Raw genomic sequence first — 15,043 nt, forward strand, 5'->3', positions numbered from 1 at the left:
ACAGAAGTCTTACTTACCGCATGCAACTCATGACCCGGTTGGGACTTTTCAATTAAAAATCCACAGCATCAAACACACACGCAGAACTCCGCTGCTAATCCGGATAATAAACTATATCCATTGTTTTCATAAGGCTGGATTTCTTCTCCTTACATCCAAAAACACACTTCTCTTTCGTGCCATTGTTGAGCTTTGAAATTAAACAAAGCTGTCGTGTGATGTGATGTTTGTAAGTTCTAGCGTCTCCCACTGATTGACGGATGGGCGGGGTTTTCCGGGAGAACTGCCCATATAAAGAAGTGATGCGTATAGAAACCCCTGAAACGTCAGCTGGACCTGTAATTGAAAAAACTTTCTGAAACTTGTATGAACCCTGGCGAAGTGCATTCGGCACAGAAATACTCTGTAACACACCCAACTGCTTTTTTGACACTTTGTCTACATTTAGCATGAGGAAACAACTCTATAACTGTGTAAATAAGTCAGAATGCATGAAATCCCATTGAACCAAAGCCTTAATGGGTGCACAGAAACACACAAGACTATATTTGGCTGGTTTTCATGCAAGTGCTGCGCAGACCGATTGGTGTATGACATCATAGTATCGCAATCCAAAATCATACACGGATCGATCTGTGAAGTGCCACGTCGTATTGTAGTGTTGAGCACACCCCTGTTGTTTTAATCAAGTCACATTTTTGGCTTACATTATAATGTAACGATTTTAAAACTTTATTTCATGACGTCGGAGGGATGCTCCGATCAGGATTTTTGCAGCCGATACCGATAACCGTTTCGTTATCTTCGTGATTGGCCGATTCCGAAACCGATTTTTTTTTAGCTGATATGCAAGCTCTTTGATGACTGTAACTGTTAACATTTTTTTTAGATAAAGTAATACCACAGATGTTGCTGTATTACTTGCAGTAATTAGGGGTCAAGCCACGAAGTGGCGTAGACACCTATTGTTATTGTTAGTTTTCTTATTATTATTATTCATCCTTGTTCTTCCGCCATTGAAGTCAATGGCAGCCCATAGAACCGTACGTAGGAAAGTTATGAAATTTGGCACACATGTAGAGGACAGTCTTAGAAGTTATTATAGCAACATTGGTGTGTCTAACTCAAACCCTCTAGCGCCACCAACAGTCCAAAAATCCACTTATGTTCATGCTCACAACTTCTGACCCGTGAGTCCTAGAAACTAAATTCTTCTTTCCTCTGAATCCTTGGCTCATGATGATTCAATTGCACACATTGATGTCATTTGTGTCATGCACATCTTTCCGCCATTTTGAATTTTCCGTAAAACCTACTTTTGCGAACTCCTCCTAGACCGTTTGTCCGATTTGCATGTCATTTGGTATGTAGCATCTAGAGACACCCCAGACAAAAAGTTATCAAAAGCTTTTTGATAGACCAATGCGTTCTTGTATAAATTTACAACATATATGGCGGCGAGCACGCCAAAACGGACGTGAGGCCCTATCGTCGCAAAACTTTATTGTATCGACACGAAACTTGGTATATGTCATTACAGTCATGACCTGAGGGTGCCTGCAACGTTTCGTCACAGCGCCACCTAGTGGTCACGAGATTCGAAAAATGCCTATTTTCGCTTATAACTACTTCAAACTTGAGTCTAAAATCACGAAGGTGGTCTTGTTAGATTCCTTGAGGCATGCCGAGTCAAATGATACCAAACGGTTTTCGGTCGGCCATTTTGGGTGTCGGCCATTTTGAATTTTCTCATTAAGTTCAGTATTTCACAAACAGAATGGCGTATCGCTACGAAATTTGGCATGGTTCATCAGTGACATGTTCTGAGCGCACCTATAAATCTTTAGGACAGCGCCACCTAGTGGTCAGGATATGTAAATAAATTGTTTAAAATCTTTATTTCATTTGATTAAATTGCCACACTGACATGAGACTTCACTCTATTGATTCCTTGGCTCGTGCTGAGTCCGACTGTACCAAATATGTCTGAGTCAAACCTACTTCCTGTCGGCCATTTTGAATTATATTGAACACCTACTTTTTCGAACTCCTCCTAGAGCGCTCGTTTGATTGGCTTGATTTTTGGTAGGCATCATCTAGAGACACTCCAGACAAAAAGTTATCAAAAGCTTTTCGGTAGACCTATCCGTTGTCGTATAACGCATCAAAGAATGCGAGGGCGAGCACCCCAAAATGTGTTTGAGCCTGTATCTTCACAAAACTTTTGTGTATTAATATGAGACTTAGTATATGTCATAACAGTGATGACCTGAGGGTGCATGCACAATTTCGTCACACTGCCCCCTACTGGTCACGAGATATAAAAAATGTCTATTTTTGCTTATAACTACTGCAAACTTGAATGTAAAATTATGAGACCGGTCTTGTTAGATTTCGTTAGGCATGCCGAGTCAAACGATACCAAATGGTTTTTGGTCGGCCATTTTGTGTGTCGGCCATTTTGAATTTTTCTTTAAGTTCAAGTATTTCAGAAACGCAATTGCGTATTGTTATGAAACTTGGTATGGTTCATCAGCAACATGTTCTGGGAGGACTTGTCAACTTTTTGGCGCCCCCTAGTGGTCAAGAGATTTGAAGCTATATCTCTGCATCTCTTTATCGTATTTACACCAAATTTGGTGGGTGTCATCACAATCAAGACCTGAGTCACAATTTATTGTTTGGTCAGTGCCCCCTAGTGGTCAAGTCATTTAAGGCTATATCTCCCTATCGGTTTATCGTATTTACACTAAATTTTGTATGTGTCATCACAGTCATGACCTGAGGCACCATCTATTGTTTCGTCAAAGTGCCACCTAGTGGTCTCAAGATACAAGAAAATTACTATTTTTTTCATAAAACAAATGCAAACTTAGATCTTAAATCATGACAGTCATCACGTATGAATCATTTTTTGCCATGTTTGGCTTGACCCCGGTATCGCTGCTTGAAGCTATATTTAGGGGTCAAGCCCCGAAGGGGCGTAGAACCCTATTGTTATTGTTAGTTTTCTTATTATTAGGGGTCAAGCCCCGAAGGGGCGTAGAACCCTATTGTTATTGTTAGTTTTCTTATTATTATTATTATTAGGGGTCAAGCCCCGAAGGGGCGTAGAACCCTATTGTTATTGTTAGTTTTCTTATTATTATTAGGGGTCAAGCCCCGAAGGGGCGTAGAACCCTATTGTTATTGTTAGTTTTCTTATTATTAGGGGTCAAGCCCCGAAGGGGCGTAGAACCCTATTGTTATTGTTAGTTTTCTTATTATTATTATTATTATTATTATTATTCTTCTTCCTCGTTCTTCCACCCAAAAGTCAATGGCAGCCCATAGAACCGTACATAGGAAAGTTATGAAATTTGGCACACATGTAAAGGACAGTCTCAGAAGTTACTATAGCAACATTGGTGTGTCTGACTCAAACCCTCTAGCGCCACCAACAGTCCAAAAATCCACTTATGTTCATGCTCATAACTTCTGACCCGTGAGTCCTAGAAACTAAATTCTTGTTTCCTCTGAATCCTTTGCTCATGATGATTCAATTGCACACATTGATGTCATTTGTGTCATGCACATCTTTCCGCCATTTTGAATTTTCCGTAAAACCTACTTTTTCGAACTCCTCCTAGACCGTTTGTCCGATTTTCATGTCCTTTGGTATGTAGCATCTAGAGGCACCCCAGACAAAAAGTTATCAAAAGCTTTTTGATAGACCAATGCATTCTCGTACAAATTTCCAACATATATGGCGGCGAGCACGCCAAAACGGACGTGAGGCCGTATCTTCGCAAAACTTTATTGTATCGACACGAAACTTGGTATATGTCATTACAGTCATGACCTGAGGGTGCCTGCAACGTTTCGTCACAGCGCCACCTAGTGGTCACGAGATTCGAAAAATGCCTATTTTCGCCTATAACTACTTCAAAGTTGAGTCTAAAATCATGAAGTTGGTCTTGTTAGATTCCTTGAGGCATGCCGAGTCAAACGATACCAAACGGTTTTCGGTCGGCCATTTTGGGTGTCGGCCATTTTGAATTTTCTCATTAAGTTCAGTATTTCACAAACAGAATGGCGTATCGCTACGAAATTTGGCATGGTTCATCAGTGACATGTTCTGAGCGCACCTATAAATCTTTAGGACGGCGCCACCTAGTGGTCAGGATATGTAAATAAATTGTTTAAAATCTTTATATCATTTGATTAAATTGCCACTATGACATAAGACTTCACTCTATTGATTCCTTGGCTCATGCTGAGTCCGACTGTACCAAATATGTCTGAGTCAAACCTACTTCCTGTCGGCCATTTTGAATTATATTGAACACCTACTTTTTCGAACTCCTCCTAGAGCGCTCGTGTGATTGGCTAGATTTTTGGTATGCATCATCTAGAGACACTCTAGACAAAAAGTTATCAAAAGCTTTTCGGTAGACCTATTTGTTGTCTTATAACGCATCAAAGAATGCGAGGGCGAGCACGCCAAAATGTGTTTGAGCCTGTATCTTCGCAAAACTTTTGTGTATTAATATGAGACTTGGTATATGTCATAACAGTGATGACCTGAGGGTGCATGCACCATTTCGTCACACTGCCCCCTACTGGTCACGAGATATAAAAAATGTCTATTTTTGCTTATAACTACTGCAAACTTGAATGTAAAATTATGATAGTGGTCTTGTTAGATTTCGTGAGGCATGCCGAGTCAAACGATACCAAATGGTTTTTGGTCGGCCATTTTGTGTGTCGGCCATTTTGAATTTTTCTTTAAGTTCAAGTATTTCAGAAACGCAATTAAGATTGTTATGAAACTTGGTATGGTTCATCAGCAACATGTTCTGGGAGGACTTGTAAACTTTCAGGTGCCCCCTAGTGGTCAAGAGATTTGAAGCTATATCTCTGCATCTCTTTATCGTATTTACACCAAATTTGGTGGGTGTCATCACAATCAAGACCTGAGTCACAATTTTTTTTTTGGTCAGTGCCCCCTAGTGGTCAAGTTATTTAAGGCTATATCTCTGCATCTCTTTATTGTATTTACACCAAATTTGGTGGGTGTCATCACAATCAAGACCTGAGTCACAATTTATTTTTTGGTCAGTGCCCCCTAGTGGTCAAGTCATTTAAGGCTATATCTCTGCATCTCTTTATTGTATTTACACCAAATTTGGTGGGTGTCATCACAATCAAGACCTGAGTCACAATTTATTATTTGGTCAGTGCCCCCTAGTGGTCAAGTCATTTAAGGCTATATCTCCGTATCGCTTTATTGTATTTACACCATATTTGGTGGGTGTCATTACAATCAAGACCCGAGTCACAATTTATTGTTTGGTCAGTGCCCCCTAGTGGTCAAGTCATTTAAGGCTATATCTCCGTATCGCTTTATTGTATTTACACTAAATTTGGTATGTGTCATCACAGTCATGACCTGAGGCACCATCTATTGTTTCGGCAAAGCGCCACCTAGTGGTCTCAAGATACAAAAAAATTGCTATTTTTTCATAAAACTGATGCAAACTTAGATCTTAAATTATGACAGTCATCACGTATGAATCGATTTTGGCCATGTTTGGCTTGACCCCGGTATCGCTGCTTGCAGCTATATTTATTATTATTATTATTATTATTATTATGTTTCCTCTTCCGCCATTGAAGTCAATGGCAGCCCATAGAACCGTACGTAGGAAAGTTATGAAATTTGGCACACATGTAAAGGACAGTCTCAGAAGTTACTATAGCAACATTGGTGTGTCTGACTCAAACCCTCTAGCGCCACCAACAGTCCAAAAATCCACTTATGTTCATGCTCACAACTTCTGACCCGTGAGTCCTAGAAAATAAATTCTTGTTTCCTCTGAATCCTTGGCTCATGATGATTCAAATGCACACATTGATGTCATTTGTGTCATGCACATCTTTCCGCCATTTTGAATTTTCCGTAAAACCTACTTTTTCGAACTCCTCCTAGACCGTCCGTCGGATTTGCATGTCCTTTGGTATGTAGCATCTAGAGACACCCCTGACAAAAAGTTATCAAAAGCTTTTTGATAGACCAATGCGTTCTCATATAAATTGACAATATATATGGCGGCGAGCACGCCAAAACGGACGTGAGGCCGTATCTTCGGAAAACTTTATTGTATCGACACGAAACTTGGTATATGTCATTACAGTCATGACCTGAGGGTGCCTGCAACGTTTCGTCACAGCGCCACCTAGTGGTCACGAAATTCAAAAAATGCCTTTTTTTGCTTATAACTACTTCAAACTTGAGTCTAAAATCATGAAGGTGGTCTTGTTAGATTCCTTGAGGCATGCCGAGTCAAACGATACCAAACGGTTTTCGGTCGGCCATTTTGGGTGTCGGCCATTTTGAATTTTCTCATTAAGTTCAGTATTTCACAAACAGAATGGCGTATCGCTACGAAATTTGGCATGGTTCATCAGTGACATGTTCTGAGCGCACCTATAAATCTTTAGGACAGCGCCACCTAGTGGTCAGGATATGTAAATAAATTGTTTTAAATCTTTATATCATTTGATTCAATTGCCACTATGACATAAGACTTCACTCTATTGATTTCTTGGCTGATGCTGAGTCCGACTGTACCAAATATGTCTGAGTCAAACCTACTTCCTGTCAGCCATTTTGAATTTAATTGAACACCTACTTTTTCGAACTCCTCCTAGAGCGCTCGTGTGATTGGCTTGATTTTTGGTATGCATCATCTAGAGACACTCCAGACAAAAAGTTATCAAAAGCTTTTCGGTAGACCTATCCGTTGTCGTATAACGCATCAAAGAATGCGAGGGCGAGCACGCCAAAATGTGTTTGAGCCTGTATCTTCGCAAAACGTTTGCGTATTAATATGAGACTTGGTATATGTCATAACAGTGATGACCTGAGGGTGCATGCAACATTTCGTCACACTGCCCCCTACTGGTCACGAGATATAAAAAATGTCTATTTTTGCTTATAACTACTGCAAACTTGAATGTAAAATTATGAGACTGGTCTTGTTAGATTTCTTGAGGCATACCGAGTCAAACGATACCAAATGGTTTTTGGTCGGCCATTTTGTGTGTCGGCCATTTTGAATTTTTTCTTTAAGTTCAAGTATTTCAGAAACGTAATTGGGTATTGTTATGAAACTTGGTATGGTTCATCAGCAACATGTTTTGGGAGGACTTGTAAACTTTTTGGCGCCCCCTAGTGGTCAAGAGATTTGAAGCTATATCTCTGCATCTCTTTATCGTATTTACACCAAATTTGGTGGGTGTCATCACAACCAAGACCTGAGTCACAATTTATTGTTTGGTCAGTGCCCCCTAGTGGTCAAGTCATTTAAGGCTATATCTCCATATCGGTTTATCGTATTTACACTAAATTTGGTATGTGTCATCACAGTCATGACCTGAGGCACCATCTATTGTTTCGGCACAGCGCCACCTAGTGGTCTCAAGATACGAAAAAAGTGCTATTTTTTTCATAAAACTAATGCAAACTTAGATCTTAAATCATGACAGTCATCACGTATGAATCATTTTTTGCCATGTTTGGCTTGACCCCGGTATCGCTGCTTGCAGCTATATTTATTAGGGGTCAAGCCCCGAAGGGGCGTAGAACCCTATTGTTATTGTTAGTTTTCTTATTATTATTCTGTTTCTTGTTCTTCCGCCATTGAAGTCAATGGCAGCCCATAGAACCGTATGTAGGAAAGTTATGAAATTTGGCACACATGTAGAGGACAGTCTCAGAAGTTACTATAGCAACATTGGTGTGTCTGACTCAAACCCTCTAGCGCCACCAACAGTCCAAAAATCCACTTATGTTCATGCTCACAACTTCTGACCCGTGAGTCCTAGAAACTAAATTCTTGTTTCCTCTGAATCCTTGGCTCATGATGATTCAATTGCACACATTGATGTCATTTGTGTCATGCACATCTTTCCGCCATTTTGAATTTTTCGTAAAACCTACTTTTTCGAACTCCTCCTAGACCGTTTGTCCGATTTGCATGTCCTTTGGTATGTAGCATCTAGAGACACCCAAGACAAAAAGTTATCAAAAGCTTTTTGATAGACCAATGCGTTCTCATATAAATTGACAACATATATGGCGGCGAGCACGCCAAAACGGACGTGAGGCCGTATCTTCGCAAAACTTTTGTGTATCGACACGAAACTTGGTATATGTCATAACAGTCATGACCTGAGGGTGCCTGCAACGTTTCGTCACAGCGCCACCTAGTGGTCACGAGATTCGAAAAATGCCTATTTTCGCTTATAACTACTTCAAACTTAAGTCTAAAATCATGAAGGAGGTCTTGTTAGATTCCTTGAGGCATGCCGAGTCAAACGATACCAAACCGTTTTCGGTCGGCCATTTTGGGTGTCGGCCATTTTGAATTTTCTCATTAAGTTCAGTATTTCACAAACCGAATGGCGTATCGCTACGAAATTTGGCATGGTTCATCGGTGACATGTTCTGAGCGCACCTATAAATCTTTAGGACGGCGCCACCTAGTGGTCAGGATATGTAAATAAATTGTTTAAAATCTTTATATCATTTGATTAAATTGCCACTATGACATAAGACTTCACTCTATTGATTCCTTGGCTCATGCTGAGTCCGACTGTACCAAATATGTCTGAGTCAAACCTACTTCCTGTCGGCCATTTTGAATTATATTGAACACCTACTTTTTCGAACTCCTCCTAGAGCGCTCGTGTGATTGGCTTGATTTTTGGTATGCATCATCTAGAGACACTCTAGACAAAAAGTTATCAAAAGATTTTCGGTAGACCTATCCGTTGTCGTATAACGCATCAAAGAATGCGAGGGCGAGCACGCCAAAATGTGTTTGAGCCTGTATCTTCGCAAAACTTTTGCGTATTAATATGAGACTTGGTATATGTCATAACAGTGATGACCTGAGGGTGCATGCACCATTTCGTCACACTGCCCCCTACTGGTCACGAGATATAAAAAATGTCTATTTTTGCTTATAACTACTTCAAAATTGAATGTAAAATTATGAGACTGGTCTTGTTAGATTACGTGAGGCATGCCGAGTCAAACGATACCAAATGGTTTTTGGTCGGCCATTTTGTGTGTCGGCCATTTTGAATTTTTCTTTAAGTTCAAGTATTTCAGAAACGCAACTGTGTATTGTTATGAAACTTGGTATGGTTCATTACCTACATGTTCTGGGAGGACTTGTAAACTTTTCGGTGCCCCCTAGTGGTCAAGAGATTTGAAGCTATATCTCTGCATCTCTTTATCGTATTTACACCAAATTTGGTGGGTGTCATCACAATCAAGACCTGAGTCACAATTTATTTTTTGGTCAGTGCCCCCTAGTGGTCAAGTCATTTAAGGCTATATCTCTGCATCTCTTTATTGTATTTACACCAAATTTGGTGGGTGTCATCACAATCAAGACCTGAGTCACAATTTATTGTTTGGTTAGTGCCCCCTAGTGGTCAAGTCATTTAAGGCTATATCTCTGCATCTCTTTATTGTATTTACACCAAATTTGGTGGGTGTCATCACAATCAAGACCTGAGTCACAATTTATTGTTTGGTTAGTGCCCCCTAGTGGTCAAGTCATTTAAGGCTATATCTCTGTATTGCTTTATCGTATTTACACTAAATTTGGTATGTGTCATCACAGTCATGACCTGAGGCACCATCTATTAATTCTGCACCGCGCCACCTAGTGGTCTCAAGATACAAAAAATTGCTATTTTTTCATAAAACTAATGCAAACTTAGATCTTAAATCATGACAGTCATCACGTATGAATAATTTTTTGCCATGTTTGGCTTGACCCCGGTATCGCTGCTTGCAGCTATATTTAGGGGTCAAGCCCCGAAGGGGCGTAGAACCCTATTGTTATTGTTAGTTTTCTTATTATTATTATGTTTTCTCTTCCGCCATTGAAGTCAATGGCAGCCCATAGAACCGTACGTAGGAAAGTTATGAAATTTGGCACACATGTAGAGGACAGTCTCAGAAGTTACTATAGCAACATTGGTGTGTCTGACTCAAACCCTCTAGCGCCACCAACAGTCCAAAAATCCACTTATGTTCATGCTCATAACTTCTGACCCGTGAGTCCTAGAAACTAGATTCTTGTTTCCTCTGAATCCTTTGCTCATGATGATTCAAATGCACACATTGATGCCATTTGTGTCATGCAAATCTTTCCGCCATTTTGAATTTTCCGTAAAACCTACTTTTTCGAACTCCTCCTAGAGCGTTCGTCCGATTTGCATGTCCTTTGGTATATAGCATCTAGAGACACCCCAGACAAAAAGTTATCAAAAGCTTTTTGATAGATCAATGCGTTCTCGTATACAATAACAACATACAAGGCGGCGAGCACGCAAAAACGGACGTGAGGCCGTATCTTCGCAAAACTTTAATGTATCGACACGAAACTTGGTATATGTCATTACAGTCATGACCTGAGGGTGCCTGCAACGTTTCGTCACAGCGCCACCTAGTGGTCACGAGATTCGAAAAATGCCTATTTTTGCTTATAACTACTTCAAACTTGAGTCTAAAATCATGAAGGTGGTCTTGTTAGATTCCTTGAGGCATGCCGAGTCAAACGATACCAAACGGTTTTCGGTCGGCCATTTTGGGTGTCGGCCATTTTGAATTTTCTCATTAAGTTCAGTATTTCACAAAGAGAATGGCGTATCGCTACGAAATTTGGCATGGTTCATCAGTGACATGTTCTGAGCGCACCTATAAATCTTTAAGACAGCGCCACCTAGTGGTCAGGATATGTAAATAAATTGTTTAAAATCTTTATTTCATTTGATTAAATTGCCACTATGACATAAGAATTCACTTTATTGATTCCTGGGCTCATGCTGAGTCCGACTGTACCAAATATGTCTGAGTCAAACCTACTTCCTGTCGGCCATTTTGAATTATATTGAACACCTACTTTTTCGAACTCCTCCTAGAGCGCTCGTGTGATTGGCTTGATTTTTGGTATGCATCATCTAGAGACATTCTAGACAAAAAGTTATCAAAAGCTTTTCGGTAGACCTATCCGTTGTCGTATAACGCATCAAAGAATGCGAGGGCGAGCACGCCAATATGTGTTTGAGCCTGTATCTTCGCAAAACTTTTAGGTATTAATATGAGACTTGGTATATGTCATAATAGTGATGACCTGAGGGTGCATGCACCATTTCGTCACACTGCCCCCTACTGGTCACAAGATATAAAAAATGTCTATTTTTGTTTATAACTACTGCAAACTTGAATGTAAAATTATGAGACTGGTCTTGTTAGATTTCTTGAGGCATGCCGAGTCAAACGATACCAAATGGTTTTTGGTCGGCCATTTTGTGTGTCGGCCATTTTGAATTTTTTCTTTAAGTTCAAGTATTTCAGAAACGCAATTGCGTATTGTTATGAAACTTGGTATGGTTCATCAGCAACATGTTCTGGGAGGACTTGTAAACTTTTCGGTGCCCCCTAGTGGTCAAGAGATTTGAAGCTATATCTCTGCATCTCTTTATCGTATTTACACCAAATTTGGTGGGTGTCATCACAATCAAGACCTGAATCACAATTTATTTTTTGGTCAGTGCCCCCTAGTGGTCAAGTCATTTAAGGCTATATCTCTGCATCTCTTTATTGTATTTACACCAAATTTGGTGGGTGTCATCACAATCAAGACCTGAGTCACAATTTATTGTTTGGTTAGTGCCCCCTAGTGGTCAAGTCATTTAAGGCTATATCTCTGTATTGCTTTATCGTATTTACACTAAATTGAGTATGTGTCATCACAGTCATGACCTGAGGCACCATCTATTGTTTCGGCTCCGCCCCACCTAGTGGTCTCAAGATACAAAAAAATTGCTATTTTTTCATAAAAATATTGCAAACTTAGATGTGAAATCATGACAGTCATCACGTATGAATCATTTTTTGCCATGTTTGGCTTGACCCCGGTATCGCTGCTTGCAGCTATATTTATTATTATTATTATTATGTTTCCTCTTCCGCCATTGAAGTCAATGGCAGCCCATAGAACCGTACGTAGGAAAGTTATGAAATTTGGCACACATGTAGAGGACAGTCTCAGAAGTTACTATAGCAACATTGGTGTGTCTGACTCAAACCCTCTAGCGCCACCAACAGTCCAAATATCCACTTATGTTCATGCTTATAACTTCTGACCCGTGAGTCCTAGAAACTAAATTCTTGTTTCCTCTGAATCCTTTGCTCATGATGATTCAAATGCACACATTGATGACATTTGTGTCATGCAAATCTTTCCGCCATTTTGAATTTTCCGTAAAACCTACTTTTTCGAACTCCTCCTAGAGCGTTCGTCCGATTTGCATGTCCTTTGGTATATAGCATCTAGAGACACCCCAGACAAAAAGTTATCAAAAGCTTTTTGATAGACCAATGCGTTCTCGTATACCGTGACAACATACAAGGCGGCGAGCACGCCAAAACGGACGTAAGGCCGTATCTTCGCAAAACTTTATTGTATCGACACGAAACTTGGTATATGTCATTACAGTCATGACCTGAGGGTGTCTGCAACGTTTCGTCACAGCGCCACCTAGTGGTCACGAAATTCGAAAAATGCTTATTTTCGCTTATAACTACTTCAAACTTGAGTCTAAAATCATGAAGGTGGTCATGTTAGATTCCTTGAGGCATGCCGAGTCAAACGATGCCAAACGGTTTTCGGTCGGCCATTTTGGGTGTCGGCCATTTTGAATTTTCTCATTAAGTTCAGTATTTCACAAACAGAATGGCCTATCGCTACGAAATTTGGCATGGTTCATCAGTGACATGTTCTGAGCGCACCTATAAATCTTTAAGACAGCGCCACCTAGTGGTCAGGATATGTAAATAAATTGTTTAAAATCTTTATATCATTTGATTAAATTGCCACTATGACATAAGACTTCACTCTTTTGATTCCTTGGCTCATGCTGAGTCCGACTGTACCAAATATGTCTGAGTCAAACCTACTTCCTGTCGGCCATTTTGAATTATATTGAACACCTACTTTTTCGAACTCCTCCTAGAGCGCTCGTGTGATTGGCTTGATTTTTGGTATGCATCATCTAGAGACACTCTAGACAAAAAGTTATCAAAAGCTTTTCGGTAGACCTATCCGTTGTCGTATAACGCATCAAAGAATGCGAGGGCGAGCACGCCAAAATGTGTTTGAGCCTGTATCTTCGCAAAACTTTTGCGTATTAATATGAGACTTGGTATATGTCATAACAGTGATGACCTGAGGGTGCATGCACCATTTCGTCACACTGCCCCCTACTGGTCACGAGATATAAAAAATGTCTATTTTTGCTTATAACTACTGCAAATTTGAATGTAAAATTATGAGACTGGTCTTGTTAGATTTCGTGAGGCATGGTGAGTCAAACGATACCAAATGGTTTTTGGTCGGCCATTTTGTGTGTCGGCCATTTTGAATTTTTTCTTTAAGTTCAAGTATTTCAGAAACGCAATTGCGTATTGTTATGAAACTTGGTATGGTTCATCAGCAACATGTTCTGGGAGGACTTGTAAACTTTCCGGTGCCCCCTAGTGGTCAAGAGATTTGAAGCTATATCTCTGCATCTCTTTATCGTATTTACACCAAATTTGGTGGGTGTCATCACAATCAAGACCTGAGTCACAATTTATTTTTTGGTCAGTGCCCCCTAGTGGTCAAGTCATTTAAGGCTATATCTCTGCATCTCTTTATTGTATTTACACCAAATTTGGTGGGTGTCATCACAATCAAGACCTGAGTCACAATTTATTTTTTGGTCAGTGCCCCCTAGTGGTCAAGTCATTTAAGGCTATAGCTCTGCATCTCTTTATTGTATTTACACCAAATTTGGTGGGTGTCATCACAATCAAGACCTGAGTCACAATTTATTGTTTGGTCAGTGCCCCCTAGTGGTCAAGTCATTTAAGGCTATATCTCCGTATCGCTTTATTGTATTTACACTAAATTTGGTATGTGTCATCACAGTCATGGCCTGAGGCACCATCTATTGTTTCGGCACAGTGCCACCTAGTGGTCTCAAGTTACAAAAAAATAGCTATTTTTTTCGTAAAACTAATGCAAACTTAGATCTTAAATCATGACAGTCATCAGGTATGAATCATTTTTTGCCATGTTTGGCTTGACCCCGGTATCGCTGCTTGCAGCTATATTTAGGGGTCAAGCCACGAAGTGGCGTAGACACCTATTGTTTCTGTTAGTTTTCTTATTATTATTTATCTTCCTCGTTCTTCCACCCAAAAGTCAATGGCAGCCCATAGAACCGTACGTAGGAAAGTTATGAAATTTGGCACACATGTAGAGGACAGTCTCAGAAGTTACTATAGCAACAAAGGTGTGTCTGACTCAAACCCTCTAGCGCCACCAACAGTCCAAAAATCAACTAATGTTCATGCTCATAACTTCTGACCCGTGAGTCCTAGAAACTAAATTCTTGTTTCCTCTGAATCCTTTGCTCATGTTGATTCAATTGCACACATTGATGTCATTTGTGTCATGCAAATCTTTCCGCCATTTTGAATTTTCCGTAAAACCTACTTTTTCGAACTCCTCCTAGAGCGTTCGTCCGATTTGCATGTCCTTTGGTATGTAGCATCTAGAGACACCACAGACAAAAAGTTATCAAAAGCTTTTTGATAGACCAATGCATTCTCGTATAAATTGACAACATATATGGCGGCGAGCACGCCAAAACGGACGTGAGGCCGTATCTTCGCAAAACTTTATTGTATTGACACGAAACTTGGTATATGTCATTACAGTCATGACCTGAGGGTGCCTGCAACGTTTTGTCACAGCGCCACCTAGTGGTCACGAGATTCGAAAAATGCCTATTTTTGCTTATAACTACTTCAAACTTGAGTCTAAAATCATGAAGGTGGTTTTGTTAGGTTCCTTGAGGCATGCCGAGTCAAACGATACCAAACGGTTTTCGGTCGGCCATTTTGGGTGTCGGCCATTTTGAATTTTCT

At 40.1% G+C, this 15,043-nt stretch overlaps 1 protein-coding gene across 10 annotated transcripts in view; it reads left to right on the plus strand.

The window, feature by feature from the left end:
• The window catches only part of dbnlb (drebrin-like b), a 64,108-nt gene that overhangs the window by 17,942 nt on the left and 31,123 nt on the right, over window positions 1-15,043 (plus strand). The window lies entirely within an intron of this gene.

The sequence above is a fragment of the Misgurnus anguillicaudatus genome, chromosome 5 (assembly GCF_027580225.2).
Source record: "Misgurnus anguillicaudatus chromosome 5, ASM2758022v2, whole genome shotgun sequence".
Taxonomy (NCBI): Eukaryota; Metazoa; Chordata; class Actinopteri; order Cypriniformes; family Cobitidae; genus Misgurnus; species Misgurnus anguillicaudatus.